Source organism: Dendropsophus ebraccatus, chromosome 3, assembly GCF_027789765.1.
Source record: "Dendropsophus ebraccatus isolate aDenEbr1 chromosome 3, aDenEbr1.pat, whole genome shotgun sequence".
NCBI classification, from domain to species: Eukaryota; Metazoa; Chordata; class Amphibia; order Anura; family Hylidae; genus Dendropsophus; species Dendropsophus ebraccatus.
Window position 1 is genome coordinate 193,039,846 of NC_091456.1, and position 17,004 is coordinate 193,056,849.

The 17,004-nt window shown below is 48.1% G+C and overlaps 1 pseudogene; it reads left to right on the forward strand.

Annotated features, from left to right (window-relative positions):
* Nucleotides 1-7,849: 7,849 nt before the first annotated feature.
* On the forward strand, nt 7,850-13,415 carry LOC138786639 (zinc finger protein 850-like; annotated as a pseudogene).
* Nucleotides 13,416-17,004: the final 3,589 nt, after the last annotated feature.

The window sequence follows — 17,004 nt, forward strand, 5'->3', positions numbered from 1 at the left end:
GGGCAGGGGAGAGGCTGCAGGGGGGCAGGGGAGAGGCGGAGAGGCTGGGGGGGCAGGGGAGAGGCTGGGGGGCAGGGGAGAGGCTGGGGGGGCAGGGGAGAGGCGGAGAGGCTGGGGGGGCAGGGGAGAGGCTGCAGGGGGGCAGGGGAGAGGCTGGGGGGGCAGGGGAGAGGCGGAGAGGCTGGGGGGGCAGGGGAGAGGCTGCAGGGGGGCAGGGGAGAGGCGGAGAGGCTGGGGGGGCAGGGGAGAGGCTGCAGGGGGGCAGGGGAGAGGCTGGGGGGGCAGGGGAGAGGCGGAGAGGCTGGGGGGGCAGGGGAGAGGCTGCAGGGGGGCAGGGGAGAGGCTGGGGGGGCAGGTGAGAGGCTGAGGGGCAGGTGAGAGGCGGAGAGGCTGCAGGGGGGCCGGGGGGAGACGGGGCGGCCGGGAGCAGGATGGGCAGGCAGGCTGGTTCCCTCCCCCCATGCAGCGCCGAGGTCCGGGGTCCGGGGTGCAGGGCTGGTGTTGAGCTTCCGGCACACACAGTGTGACAGAGGCCGGAAGCTCCCAGCTGCAGCCCCGCGTTCCTGGATCTTCTCTCCTGCTAGGCGATGACGTCACATCACGTGAGCGCCGCCGAGCAGGAGAGAAGATCCGGGACCGCGGGACCACTGTGTGTGCCGGAAGCTCAACACCAGCCCCGCACCCCGGACCCCGGACCTCGGTGCTGCATGGGGGGAGGGAACCAGCCTGCCTGCCCATCCTGCTCCCGGCCGCTCCGTGACACCTCCCCCCCCCCCCCCCCCCCCCCCCCCCCCCCCCCCCCCCCCCCCCCCCCCCGGCGCGGACTAGGCACCCGTGGGCCGGTGCCTACGGACGTGTTTTTTTTTTTTTTTTTTTTTTTTTTTTTTTTTATAATAAAAAAAGTGTTCCCTGCGGGTGCCGCCCCCCCCAGGGCGCCGCCCTAGGCACCGGACCACGGGTGCCTAGTGACAAATACGGCCCTGTATACATACACTATACACCTATATACATACACTATACACCTATATACATACACTATACACCTATATACACCTATATACAGAAACTGTACACCAGGGGGTGGGATTCAGCACTGTCAAGGTCCAGAAGAATGGGGCTGGGGCGGCCGTTTGGGGCAGCACGCTGAGGTCTGGGGGGGCTTGGGGTGCCAGGCACGGATGAGGTCTGTGGGTGTGCTGGGGCAGACTGAGGGAGGAGGCAGGGGGTGACAGAATAGACCGAAGGAGGAGGCCGAGGATGGCAGGGCAGAACAGGGGTAGCAGAAGCGGGTGGCCAGGGCAGACGGGGCAGTGGCAGCCGAGGATGCTGGGGCAGACAGAGTCTCTTTATCATAAATAAAAATCTGTTTACTCTGAAGATACTTGTATGTAGCAGAACATACGGAGTTGCCCGGACACAATACCCTTAGACATAATAGCACACTTGATAGATCTGTAGTGAGAGTGTAACGTGGTACAGACTGGGTTGTGTGCTGAGAGGTAGTAAGAAGAGTCAGTGGAGCAGAAAGGAGGATGTCGTGAGAGTCCCAACCCAAGTAGTACTGTGCTTACCTAGGATGAGCGGAATGCTGAGGGTTACCTGCTGACACACGTGCTGCGAGATAGAGTTCATAGACTTCTAGCAACTTTGCTCTATTCGGATCAGTTCCTAGCGTTGGCTTTTGTGGATACTGTCCTGCACTGTGACTCTCCTAGTCCACGGCGTGGGTTGAGATGATCTCTGACTTGTCCTCTCTAAGGAAGGGTTTAACACTGCATAGTGCTAAATAGAGTTACTTGAGGAAAAACTGGAGGTTGTGTCTTGTCCCTACAAAGTCCAACCATAAACCATACACTTCCTCTACTCACGTGATTTCCTATCTGCAGCCCTTGTTAGATGTGCTGTGAATGGGTGAAGAGTGCATAGAGAAGAAATAAAGAGAGATATGATAGGATAGAAGACTCTCATTGGCCTACAGATCCATGTGACATATAAACACACAATAACCGTTACAAGACTACAGCTGTGCAGCAACTAAGTACATATACTGAGGATAGCGACATCTTGTGGTGAAACTTTAGCATCACCATTGACTAACAAAAAGTGCAGGCTTTTGTGAAGGGTGTAACCAATAGCAACGCCCGTGGTGGGACACCACATATAATACTGCGGCCGCCATGTTTGTGTCTCTCTTACATCTATCTCACTCGGAAGCTTCATCCTCATCCTCCTCCTCCTATCTACATAGACTTCTATGGATAGCATGTAACGTGACCCCTAAGTGAGCTTGTCTTGTCTTTTAAGGTATATTTGGCGGTCTATTTCTCCATGGAGGAGTGGGAGTATGTAGAAGGACACAAGGATCAGTACAAGGATGTGATGCTGGAGGATCAGCAGCCCCTCCCATCAGCAGGTAATATAAACATGGAGAGAATGGAGCCGCTGCACCTCACACCTATGGCTGACACTAATGCCTCTCGGCTACATATAAAAAAACAACGCCAGGATGTCGGTATATAATTTGATCAAACCATATTGCCCCATGTACCACGTGCCGGTCCCCTGGCCCACATGAGTCCCTACGCTAAATCAACACCGTGTTGGTCAGCGACCGCCAACTCCGCAAAGCGAGAGACAACAGGCATCTGCGGCGGAGAAGGCGGCCGCCAAGCAGCTCGAGTGTTAACAAGGTGTTACTGCTCACCATTGTAGAGAGGGGGAGAGAGGAGGAGGGGCAAGTAGGGTGGGGGAAAGAGGAGGAGGGGCAAGTAGATTGGGGGAAAGAGGAGGAGGGCAAGTAGGGTGGGGGAAAGAGGAGGAGGGGCAAGTAGAGTGGGGGAAAGAGGAGGAGGGACAAGTAGGGTGGGGGAAAGAGGAGGAGGGGCAAGTAGAGTGGGGGAGAGAGGAGGAAGGGCAAGTAGAGTGGGGGAAAGAGGAGGAGGGGCAAGTAGAGTGGGTGAGAGAGGAGGAAGGGCAAGTAGAGTGGGGGGAAGAGGAGGTGGGGGCAAGTAGAGTGGGGGAAAGAGGAGGAGGAGCAAGTAGGTTGGGGGAAAGAGGAGGTGAGGGCAAGTAGAGTGGGGGGAAGAGGAGGTGGGGGCAAGTAGGGTGGGGGAAAGAGGAGGTGAGGGCAAGTAGAGTGGGGGAAAGAGGAGGTGGGGGCAAGTAGAGTGGGGGAAAGAGGAGGAGGGGCAAGTAGAGTGGGGGAAAGAGGAGGAGGGGCAAGTAGGGTGGGGGAAAGAGGAGGAGGGGCAAGTAGAGTGGGGGAGAGAGGAGGAAGGGCAAGTAGAGTGGGGGAAAGAGGAGGTGGGGGCAAGTAGGTTGGGGGAAAGAGGAGGTGGGGGCAAGTAGAGTGGGGGAAAGAGGAGGTGGGGGCAAGTAGAGTGGGGGAAAGAGGAGGTGGGGGCAAGTAGAGTGGGGGAAAGAGGAGGTGGGGGCAAGTAGGTTGGGGGAAAGAGGAGGAGGGGCAAGTAGAGTGGGGGAAAGAGGAGGAGGGGCAAGTAGAGTGGGGGAAAGAGAAGGAGGGGCAAGTAGGGTGGGGGAAAGAGGAGGAGGGGCAAGTAGAGTGGGGGAAAGAGAAGGAGGGGCAAGTAGGGTGGGGGAAAGAGGAGGAGGGGCAAGTAGAGTGGGGTAAAAAGGAGGGGGGCAAGTAGAGTGGGGGAGAGAGGAGGAAGGGCAAGTAGGGTGGGGGAAAGAGGAGGTTCTTACCATATGTAAGCCCCTCTGGGTGCTAGCACTCCTCCTTGTAAGACCCATGTGACCCCAATCAGCAGGAAGCACCTGTGCACATATGATAAGAACCTCCATAATCTAAACCTAATGCTTAGAAACATCACACAAACATTAGATGGAAACTTTATGAAGAAAAGAGGAAGTGAGCGCTGAGAATCCATGACCCCAGTCTTACAGATCAGAAGCCAATACATAGTGTTATACCTGATTCTATTTCCCTCACAACCAGAGACAATATTAGGAGCCATTAAAGGGGTTATCCAGCGCTACAAAAACACGCCCACTTTTCCCCCACTCTTGTCTCCAGATTGGGTGGGGTTTGAAACTCCGTTCCATTGAGGTGAATGGAGCAAGTGTCACTGTCATTTAAATTTTTTTTGCAGAAATCAATAGTCCAGGTGATTTTAAGAAACTTTGTAATTGGGTTTATTAGCCGAAAAATGAATTTTTATCATGAAAAAGCAGTTTGAAGCTCTCCCCCCTGTCTTCATTGTTCTCTATGGAGAGGGGAGGGGTGGAGGGAGATGAGGCACCAAAACAGGACAACAAAGAGTTAATTTACAGCTACTTGCCGGGGGAGGGGGCACTGCTAGGGGGATCCGTGCTGCAATCCTCCTCAGGATGGTGTGAATGAGGCCTTACTGTGACTGACATAACAGGTGGTTTCATCATGTAATATGTAATGTCATTATAGTCACCCTCTGAGAACTCTCTACTATCACACATCCTTCCCGTTATGTGACTGCTCAACCGGAGCGCCATCTAGCCCTGCCCACAATGGTGTCATAGACTCCGCCCCTCTGTGATGTCATAGCCATCCAGGCCCCACCCCCCCAACAGCCATGGGAATGGGTTGGCCTAAAGGTCTAGGCCCCACCCCTTATAGGTCAGCCCATACCAATGCGGGACATATGCGCCGATGACGTCACAGAGGGGCAGGGCCTATGGCAGCAATGTAGACAGGGCTATGTAGCGCTGCGGCCATGAAGCCCCGCCCAGGTAGCACAATCCGCAGATGATAACAGATCACTTTTTACTGGAACAAACACCATGACGTATGATATAAACTGCAGGAGTCAGAATGCAGAAAGGGGACAGTGTCACTTTAAGGAAATGTTATGTGGTGGAAAGCTGCAGATCACAAAGTCAGATAAGCGTTGGGGGAGGATGAGCCGGGCGCTTCCTCTTTCTTAAACTGTCAGTTTCCGCAAGTAACCACAACTTTATAATCTGCTCAGCGCCCCGAACATTTCTGCTTCATCAGAACATTTCATAAAAGCATCAGAATAAGAAACATTTATAGTAAATCAAATTACTTCAGGACGTCATATTTTATAGCATTTTCCAACAGTCTTCTGCACCCAGACAGCAGACACCCGCTTTACCACCAACACTCCCTGTTCACAGGCCACCACACCCACAAAACTCCGCTGTGTCTGGACTCACCGGCCGCTGCCAGACATATAACCCACTGGCCGCTACCAGACACATAACCCACCGGCCACTGTCAGACACATAACCCACCGGCCTCTGCCAGACACATAATCCACCGGCCGCTGCCAGACACATAACCGACCGGCCGCTGCCAGACACATAACCCACCAGCTGCTGCCAGACACATAACCCACCGGCCGCTGCCAGACACATAACCCACCAGCTGCTGCCAGACACATAACCCACCGGCCGCTGTCAGACACATAACCCACCGGCCGCTGCGAGACACATAACCCACCAGCTACTGCCAGACACATAACCCACCGGCCGCTGCCAGACACATAACCCACCGGCCACTGTCAGACACATAACCCACCGGCCTCTGCCAGACACATAATCCACCGGCCGCTGCCAGACACATAACCGAACGGCCGCTGCCAGACACATAACCCACCAGCTGCTGCCAGACACATAACCCACCGGCCGCTGCCAGACACATAACCCACCAGCTGCTGCCAGACACATAACCCACCGGCCGCTGTCAGACACATAACCCACCGGCCGCTGCCAGACACATAACCCACCAGCTGCTGCCAGACACATAACCCACCGGCCGCTGTCAGACACATAACCGACCGGCCGCTGCCAGACACATAACCCACCAGCTGCTGCCAGACACATAACCCACCGGCCGCTGCCAGACACATAACCCACCAGCTGCTGCCAGACACATAACCCACCGGCCGCTGCCAGACACATAACCCACCGGCCGCTGCCAGACACATAACCCACCAGCTGCTGCCAGACACATAACCCACCGGCCGCTGTCAGACACATAACCCACCGGCCGCTGCGAGACACATAACCCACCAGCTGCTGCCAGACACATAACCCACCGGCCGCTGCCAGACACATAACCCACCAGCTGCTGCCAGACACATAACCCACCGGCCGCTGTCAGACACATAACCCACCGGCCGCTGTCAGACACATAACCCACCAGCCGCTGCCAGACACATAACCCACCGGCCGCTGCCAGACACATAACCCACCGGCCGCTGTCAGACACATAACCCACCGGCCTCTGCCAGACACATAACCCACCGGCCGCTGTCAGACACATAACCCACCGGCCGCTGCCAGACACATAACCCACCGGCCTCTGCCAGACACATAACCCACCGGCCGCTGTCAGACACATAACCCACCGGCCGCTGCCAGACACATAACCCACCGTCCGCTGTCAGACACATAACCCACCGGCCGCTGCCAGACACATAACCCACCGGCCGCTGTCAGACACATAACCCACCGGCCTCTGCCAGACACATAACCCACCGGCCGCTGTCAGACACATAACCCACCGGCTGCTGCCAGACACATAACCCTCCGGCCGCTGCCAGACACATAACCCACCGGCCGCTGTCAGACTCCCCAACACAAGGTACATACATAATACTTTGCTGCCACCGCCCTGGACAGTACCTGGTTACATAAGACACACAGACACTGCGAGCACCGACAACAAGAAGCAGAAATAAGAAAGTTCTGGTAGTCAGCATAGAGCGGCGTCGTATAGCTTCCTCCTCCCCAGGGGATTGGGCATGGAAAATGGAGGACAACACACTGGACTGGATCCCCAGCATTGTAATACTGCAATGTTCCCTAAGGGTAGCTTCACACATAACGTATCCGCTGCGGATCGGATCGTTACCGATCGTTACCGATGTCCTTGCAGCCCTTGCAGCATACATTACCTGGCAGGTCTTCTCCTGCGGTCCGTCTTCCTCCCCGATTCCCGCGGTGCAGCATCAGCAGCTTCGGAGCGGTCGGACTGAGCTATCACACCGCTCAGCCAATCAGTGGCCGCGGCGGTCCTGGCCAGTGATTGGCTGAGCGGTCTGACAGTCAGGCCGCTCCGGAGCTGCTGATGCTGCGCCGCGGGACCCGGGGAGGAAGACGGAGCGCAGGAGAAGACCTGCCAGACTTTACTTTAAAGGGGTAAAATAATAAAGATAATACTTACCTCTCCACGCTCCTCTGGTGTCCTCCTGCCTTGTCTCTGCATCCCCTGCTGACTGCAGCCGCCACTGACACTTCTGAACTTGTTTCAGCCACTCAGCCAATCACTGACCAAGATGGGACAGCACCATGGCCAGTGATTGGCTGAGCAGCTGTCACTGCAGAGATAGGTTCAGTAGTGTCAACAGCTGCTGCAGTCAGCGGTGGACACTGGGGGAGCGTGGAGAGGTAAGTATCATCTTTATTATTCTCTATACAGCGAGTACCCCTTCCATCAGGCTGATGAGTGTCATGGTGTAAGACCACGTTCAGCCGACAAGGGAACGATTGCCGCTCATTGGCTGATCACTGTCTTTATTACAGGAGCGTTATCTGCCCGCCCGCCTGAGCATATATTATGTGTAGTGCCCAGAAGCCTCTGGGGCTGGGCCTTCCATCTCATTCAGGAGCCATGTGTGATCCCAGCTGCAGGGGGCAGTGTAAGGGGGTAAGGAGACTGAATACAAGTTGTCTCTATACACAGGGAGGGAAAAGATGGCGGATTCCTGGAGAGGCTGCACATTACTTACAGAGAGCGGAATAGATGAGGTGTGTAGTGCTGGGAATACGCTGCTGTCACCATGTTGGTTGTTGGGAGTGATGGAGGATGATGGGAGGTTCCATGATGTCACATTCTGCACATGATGTCACACAAACAACTACAGATAAATATAGGACACATTTCCCAGGTTATTACTCAGACGTAATCTCTTTTCTATTGGCAGATGAGTGTCCCCGGAGATCAGAGGGAAATCCTATCACCCAGGATACATATGCAGAACCTTCTATTCCCCCAGATATACCCCCAGCCCCTCACAGCAAAGATCTGCCATCTCATCCTTCTATACAAGTCCTGGCTACTGATCCACCAGAGATTAACCACAATAAGGAGAAGAAGCTGTTTTCATGTACAGAATGTGGAAAACGTTTTATTGACAAATCAAATCTCACTATACATGAAAGAACTCATACAGGAGAGAAGCCATTTTCATGCTCAGAATGTGGAAAACGTTTTACTGTCAAATCAAACCTCACTATACACGAAAGAACTCATACGGGAGAGAAACCATTTTCATGTTCAGAATGTGGAAAACGTTTTACTGTCAAATCAAACCTCACTATACACGAAAGAACTCATACGGGAGAGAAACCATATTCATGTTCAGAATGTGGAAAACGTTTTGCTTCAAAATCAACTTTCGCTTCACATGAAAGAAATCATACTGGCGAGAAACCATTTTCATGTACAGAATGTGAAAAATGTTTTGCTTCAAAATCAACGCTCACTTCTCATGAAAGAACTCATCTTGGAGATAAATTATTTACATGTACAGAATGTGGAAAACGTTTTGCTTCAAAATCAACGCTCGCTTTACATGAAAGAATTCATACGGGAGAGAAACCATTTTCATGTTCAGAATGTGGGAAATGTTTTGCTTTAAAATCAACGCTCGCTTCACATGAAAGAACTCATACGGGAGAGAAACCATTTTCATGCTCAGAATGTGGAAAACATTTTACTGTCAAATCAAACCTCACTATACACGAAAGAACTCATACGGGAGAGAAACCATTTTCATGTTCAGAATGTGGAAAACGTTTTGCTTCAAAATCAACTCTCGCTTCACATGAAAGAAATCATACTGGAGAGAAACCATTTTCATGTACAGAATGTGAAAAATGTTTTGCTTCAAAATCAACGCTCACTTCTCATGAAAGAACTCATCTTGGAGATAAATTATTTACATGTACAGAATGTGGAAAATGTTTTGCTTCAAAATCAACACTCGCTTTACATGAAAGAATTCATACGGGAGAGAAACCATTTTCATGTTCAGAATGTGGGAAATGTTTTACTTTAAAATCAAACCTCACTTCACATGAAAGAACTCATACGGGAGAGAAACCATTTTCATGTGCAGAATGTGGGAAATGTTTTACTAAAAAAACAAATCTCGCTTTTCATGAAAGAACTCATACGGGAGAGAAACCATTTTCATGTACAGAATGTGGAAAATGTTTTGCTTTAAAATCAACGCTCGCTTTACATGAAACAACTCATACGGGAGAGAAACCATTTTCATGTACAGAATGTGGAAAATGTTTTACTCTAAAATCACATCTCGCTCGACACGAAACAACTCATACAGGAGAGAAGCCATTTTCATGTATAGAATGTGGAAAATGTTTTGCTTTAAAATTGACGCTTGCTTCACATGAAAGAACTCACACAGGAGAGAAACCATTTTTATGTTCAGAATGTGGAAAAGGTTTTGCTTTAAAATCAACGCTCGCTTTACATGAAAGAACTCATACGGGAGAGAAACCATTTTCATGTACAGAATGTGAAAAATGTTTTACTCTAAAATCACATCTCGCTCGACATGAAACAACTCATACGGGAGAGAAGCCATTTTCATGTATAGAATGTGGAAAATGTTTTGCTTCAAAATCAACGCTCACTTCTCATGAAAGAACTCATACAAAAGAGAAGCCATTTTCATGCTCAAAATGTGGAAAACGTTTTACTGTCAAATCAAACCTCACTATACACGAAAGAACTCATACGGGAGAGAAACCATTTTCATGTTCAGAATGTGGAAAATGTTTTACTCAAAAATCACATCTCACTGGACATGAAAGAACTCATACAGGAGAGAAGCCATTTTCATGTTCAGAATGTGGAAAACATTTTACTAAGAAACCCAAGCTTACAACACATGAAACAGCTCATACCGGTGAGAAGCCATTTTCATGTTCAGAATGTTGAAAATGTTTTACACAGAAATCTAATCTTATTACTGATGCTGATGCTGCGCCGCGGGACCCGGGGAGGAAGACGGAGCGCAGGAGAAGACCTGCCAGGTAATGCATGATGTAGGGAAATCGTCAGTCGCCCGCCACGCACCGCTATTCCACCGTAGCGATGCGCGGTGGGGGAACGATGATTTTAGGTCTGGCCCTAAATAAACCATCAGCCGATGACCCGATCATCAACTGATCGTTTTCTCTCTTCCACCGAGCGATAATCGGCAAAATCAGGCCAAACCAGGCCGATTATCGCTCCTGTGGAATAGGCCCCTTAGTCTCATTGTTCCACACCTGACATCTCTGACTCCGCCCCTCTGGGCGGAGCTTCACCCATCCCCCTCAGCCATCAAGGGAACACACCTGAAATTATAAAAAAAAGTCACTTCCCCAGGTTTCCCGGTGACGGTACGAGCCCCGGCCCTGCTTCATAATTCCTATCTCCTATCCGCTCTGATTCCTGGCGTATCACACATTATATTCCGAGTCTGAGATCCCCCTTATGTGATGGCGCGGACAGGTAGACCGACCATGTTTCTGCTCCCTGCGATGTCCCCGTCACACCCAACGCTAGGACATCGGTATGATAGATTCTATATCCCTGCTTCTTTCCTGAAAGAGAAAGTCTGTGCAGACTTTAAAGGGGTAAAATAATAAAGATAATACTTACCTCTCCACGCTCCTCTGGTGTCCTCCTGCCTTGTCTCTGCATCCCCTGCTGAATGCAGCCGCCACTGACACTTCTGAACTCGTCTCAGCCACTCAGCCAATCACTGACCAAGATGGGACAGCACCATGGCCAGTGATAGGCTGAGCAGCTGTCACTGCAGAGATAGGTTCAGTAGTGTCAACAGCTGCTGCAGTCAGCGGGGGACACTGGGGAGCGTGGAGAGGTAAGTATCATCTTTCTTATTCTCTATACAGCCAGTACCCCTTCCATCAGGCTGATGAGTGTCATGGTGTAAGACCACGATCAGCCGACAAGGGAACGATTGCCGCTCATTGGCTGATCACTGTCTTTATTACAGGAGCGTTATCTGCCCGCCCGCCTGAGCATATATTGTGTGTAGAGTCCAGAAGCGGCTGGGGCTGGGCCTTCCATCTCATTCAGGAGCCATGTGTGATCCCAGCTGCAGGGGGCAGTGTAAGGGGGTAAGGAGACTGGATACAAGTTGTCTCTATACACAGGGAGGGAAAAGATGGCGGATTCCTGGAGAGGCTGCACATTACTTACAGAGAGCGGAATAGATGAGGTGTGTAGTGCTGGGAATACGCTGCTGTCACCATGTTGGCTGTTGGGAGTGATGGAGGATGATGGGAGGTTCCATGATGTCACATTCTGCACATGATGTCACACAAACAACTACAGATAAATATAGGACACATTTCCCAGGTTATTACTCAGACGTAATCTCTTTTCTATTGGCAGCTGAGTGTCCCCGGAGATCAGAGGGAAATCCTATCACCCAGGATACATATGCAGAACCTTCTATTACCCCAGATATACCCCCAGCCCCTCACAGCAAAGATCTGCCATCTCATCCTTCTATACAAGTCCTGGCTACTGATCCACCAGAGATTAACCACAATAAGGAGAAGAGATTTTCATGTTCAGAATGTGAGAGATTTTTTACCCGAAAATCACAATTTATGCAACATCAAAAAACTCACACTAAAGAGAAGCCATCTTCATGCTCAAAATCTGGGAAATGTTTTACTTTTAAATCAATGCTCACTATTCATGAAAGAACTCATATGGGAGAGAAGCCATATTCATGTGCAGAATGTGCAAAATGTTTTCCTCTTAAATCACAGCTCACTAGACATGAAAGCACTCATACAGGAGTTAAACCATTTTCAAGTTCAGAAGGTGAAAAAAGTTTTACTCAAAAAAAATTTTTTTAAACATCAAAGAATTCAAACAGGGAAAAAGCCATCTTCATGTTTGCAATGTGGAAAATATTTTGCTTTGAAATCAACACTCACTTTCCATGAAAGAACTCATACTGGAGAGAAGTTACTTTCATGTACAGAGTGTGAAAAATGTTTTACTAGCAAATCGCGGCTCACCAAACATGAAAGAACTCATACAGGAGAGAAACCATTTTCATGTTCAGAATGTGGAAAACGTTTTATTGACAAATCACATCTCACCAAACATGAAAGAACTCATACAGGAGAGAAACCATTTTCATGTTCAGAATGTGGAAAATGTTTTGCTTCAAAATCAATGCTCACTTTACATGAAAAAACTCATACGGGAGAGAAACCATTTTGATGTACAGAATGTGCAAAATGTTTTGCTTCAAAATCAACGCTCACTTTACATAAAAGAACTCATACGGGAGAGAAACCATTTTCATGTACAGAATGTGGAAAATGTTTCACTTTAAAATACACGCTTGCTTTACATGAAAGAACCCATACAGGAGAGAAGCCATTTTCATGTTTAGAATGTGGAAAATGTTTTACTGGAAAAGCTTATTTTTCTAAGCATCAAAAAATTCACACAGGGGAGAAGCCATTTTCATGTTCAGAATGTGGAGAATGTTTTACTGAAAAAGCAAATTTTATTAAACATAAAAGAATTCACACAGGGGAGAAGCCATTTTCATGTTCAGAATGTGGAAAATGTTTTGCTTTCAAATCAACGCTCACTTTCCAGGAAAGAACTCATACATGAGAGAAGTTACTTACATGTACAGAGTGTGGAAAATGTTTTACTAAAAAATCAGGGCTCACCAATCATAAAAGAACTCATACAGGTGAGAAGCCATTTTCATGTTCAGAATGTGGAAAATGTTTTACTGGCAAATCACATCTCAATATACATGAAAAAAAACTCATACAGGAGAGAAGCCATTTTCATGTGCAGAATGTGGGAAATGTTTTACTCAAAAAGCAACGCTCATTTTACATGAAAGAACTCATACCGGAGAGAAACCATTTTCATGTACAGAATGTGGGAAATGTTTTGCCTCAAGATCAACGCTCACTGTACATGAAAGAACTCATACGGGAGCGAAGCCATTTTCATGTACAGAATGTGAAAAATGTTTTGCTTTAAAATCATCGCTCGCTTCACATGAAAGAACTCATACGGGAGAGAAACCATTTTCATGTACAGAATGTGAAAATGTTTTGCTTTAAAATCACATCTCGCTTCACATGAAAGAACTCATACAGGAGAGAAACCATTTTCATGTACAGAATGTGGAAAATGTTTTGCTGTGAAATCAGCGCTCACTATACATGAAAGAACTCATACAGGAGAGAAGCCATTTTCATGTTCAGAATGTGGAAAATGTTTTGCACAGAAATATAATCTTATTACTCACCAAAAGATTCACTCCAGGGAGAAGCCAGTTCATAGCGCTCAATGATCACTCACACGTCTGTTATCCAAAGAGCAAATCTAATCCAGATACCACAGCTATGTATTCCCCATGTGTATAGGAGATCTGGCGGTAATACAGATGTCATATACCACAGCTATGTATTCCCCATGTGTATAGGAGATCTGGCGGTAATACAGATATCATATACCGCAGCTCCAAACTTGTTACTGATTGTTAATAAAATCTCATGTGGATATATACGGTTATGATGTTGTCACTGCTCCTCATTAAGACCCGAGACTAGTGCTGAGCGATCATGGCAGAATGATTGGGTTCAGTATACAATATAGGGAAAAGAAAATAAAGGTGTATAAATATACAGGATGGAATCACAAACCAATAGAAATATAATATAATGTGACATCAAAGAGCCAAGAAAACAGTAAGGGCCGATTATCACTCCGAGTAATAGAGACAACGATAGAGTAGCTGATCATTGCTTTAGGTTTGGGACTAAAATTGTTGGGCACCGACTCGGCCAACGATCGCCGAAACACCTGATCCCCTCCCCCACCCCCCGCTCCCGGTCTTTAATCCTGATGGTTTCCTGACAGTAAATGCTGACAGACGTGTGAGGGGCCGGACTGTTTTACTGCGGCTCATTAAAGGTTCGAAAAAACCCAAATTAGAAGAAGATCCGGCAGGAAGGAGACAAGGGCTTCCTTTTATTTCACCCATTACTTTCTATCTGCTTCTGGTTTTAACTCAAAAACTGCCGTGTGTGACAGCAGCATAACTCTCTCAGACATCACTACCCCTATATCCTTCTCTTCTGAAGTCTTCAGTAAAACAGAATTGCTGATATGATACTGGATAGAGGATTCCTTCTCCCCAAGTGACTTATTTTATATTTAGAATAATTCATCTGCCTTTCATTGTGTGGTGTAGTGGGTTGTTTTTTCCTCTTCCTTCTATCTGCGCTGATTTCCCTCTTGCTCTGGGATGGGGGAGGGGGGGGCTAAGGATGAGTGGGGGGGGGGGGGGGTTGAGTGGGGGAAAAGAAAAGGAAGTAAAGAGAAATGTGTTTTGTTTCTTCTTTATAATAATATTGAAATAGAGATGCCTATGTTTTAATGGTGGATCTTTATGTATATTTTATTATGTATGTTTTGCTAAAAAAATAAACAATTTAAATAATAATATAAAAAAAAAGAATAATTCATCTGCAATTTCCATTGTTTTCTTCAATAGTCAAGTAAGATAAATCATTCTCCATATTACCGACACCTCCAGGAAACCTAATAATACTTCCCATATGTCACTATCCTAACCTACCAACCCTTCTCCTATGTCACTATCCTTACCTACCGACCCTTCTCCTATGTCACTATCCTTACCTACCGACCCTTCTCCTATGTCACTATCCTTACCTACCAATCCTTCTCCTATGTCACTATCCTTACCCACCAAACCTTCTCCTATGTCACTATCCTTACCTACCAACCCTTCTCCTATGTCACTATCCTTACCTACCATCCCTTCTCCTATGTCACTATCCTTACCCACCAACCCTTCTCCTATGTCACTATCCTTACCTACCAACCCTTCTCCTATATCACTATCCTTACCCACCAACCCTTCTCCTATGTCACTATCCTTACCTACCAAACCTTCTCCTATGTTACTATCCTTACCTACCAACCCTTCTATATCACTATCCTTACCTACCAAACCTTCTCCTATGTCACTATCCTTACCTACCAACCCTTCTCCTATGTCACTATCCTTACCCACCAACCCTTCCCCTATGTCACTATCCTTACCTACCAACCCTTCTCCTATGTCACTATCCTTACTTACCAACCCTTCTCCTATGTCACTATCCTTACCTACCAACCCTTCTCCTATGTCACTATCCTTACCTACCAGCCCTTCTCCTATGTCACTATCCTTACCTACCAACCCTTCTCCTATGTCACTATCCTTACCTACCAACCCTTCTCCTATGTCACTATCCTTACCTACCAACCCTTCTCCTATGTCACTATCCTTACTTAACAACCCTTCTCCTATGTCACTATACTTACCCATCATCCCTTCTCCTATGTCACTATCCTTACCCACCAACCCTTCTCCTATGTCACTATCCTTACCCACCAACCCTTCTCATATGTCACTATCCTTACCTACCAAACCTTCTCCTATGTCACTATGCTTACCTACCAACCCTTCTCCTATGTCACTATCCTTACCTACCAACCCTTCTCCTATGTCACTATCCTTACCTACCAACCCTTCTCCTATGTCACTATCCTTACCTACCAACCCTTCTCCTATGTCACTATCCTTACCTACCAACCCTTCCCCTATGTCACTAACCTTACCTACCAAGCCGCCTCCTATGTCACTATCCTTACCTACCAACCCTTCTCCTATGTCATTATCCTTACCTACCAAACCTTCCCCTATGTCACTATCCTTACCTACCAACCCTTCTCCTATGTCACTATCCTTACCTACCAACCCTTCTCCTATATCACTATCCTTACCTACCAACCCTTCTCCTATGTCACTATCCTTACCTACCAAACCTTCTCCTATGTCACTATGCTTACCTACCGACCCTTCTCCTATGTCACTATCCTTACCTACCAACCCTTCTCCTATGTCACTATCCTTACCTACCAACCCTTCTTCTATGTCACTATCCTTACCTACCAACCCTTCTCCTATGTCACTATCCTTACCTACCAAACCTTATCCTATGTCACTATCCTTACCTACCAACCCTTCTCCTATGTCACTATCCTTACCTACCATCCCTTCTCCTATGTCACTATCCTTACCTACCAACCCTTCTCCTATGTCACTATCCTTACCTACCAACCCTTCTCCTATGTCACTATCCTTACCTACCAACCCTTCTCCTATGTCACTATCCTTACCCACCAACCCTTCTCCTATGTCACTATCCTTACCTACCATCCCTTCTCCTATGTCACTATCCTTACCCACCAAACCTTCTCCTATGTCACTATCCTTACCTACCAACCCTTCTTCTATGTCACTATCCTTACCTACCAACCCTTCCCCTATGTCACTAACCTTACCTACCAAGCCGCCTCCTATGTCACTATCCTTACCTACCAACCCTTCTCCTATGTCATTATCCTTACCTACCAAACCTTCCCCTATGTCACTATCCTTACCTACCAACCCTTATCCTATGTCACTATCCTTACCTACCAACCCTTCTCCTATGTTACTATCCTTACCTACCAACCCTTCTATATCACTATCCTTACCTACCAAACCTTCTCCTATGTCACTATCCTTACCTACCAACCCTTCTCCTATGTCACTATCCTTACCCACCAACCCTTCCCCTATGTCACTATCCTTACCTACCAACCCTTCTCCTATGTCACTATCCTTACTTACCAACCCTTCTCCTATGTCACTATCCTTACCTACCAACCCTTCTCCTATGTCACTATCCTTACCTACCAGCCCTTCTCCTATGTCACTATCCTTACCTACCAACCCTTCTCCTATGTCACTATCCTTACCTACCAACCCTTCTCCTATGTCACTATCCTTACCTATCATCCCTTCTCCTATGTCACTATCCTTA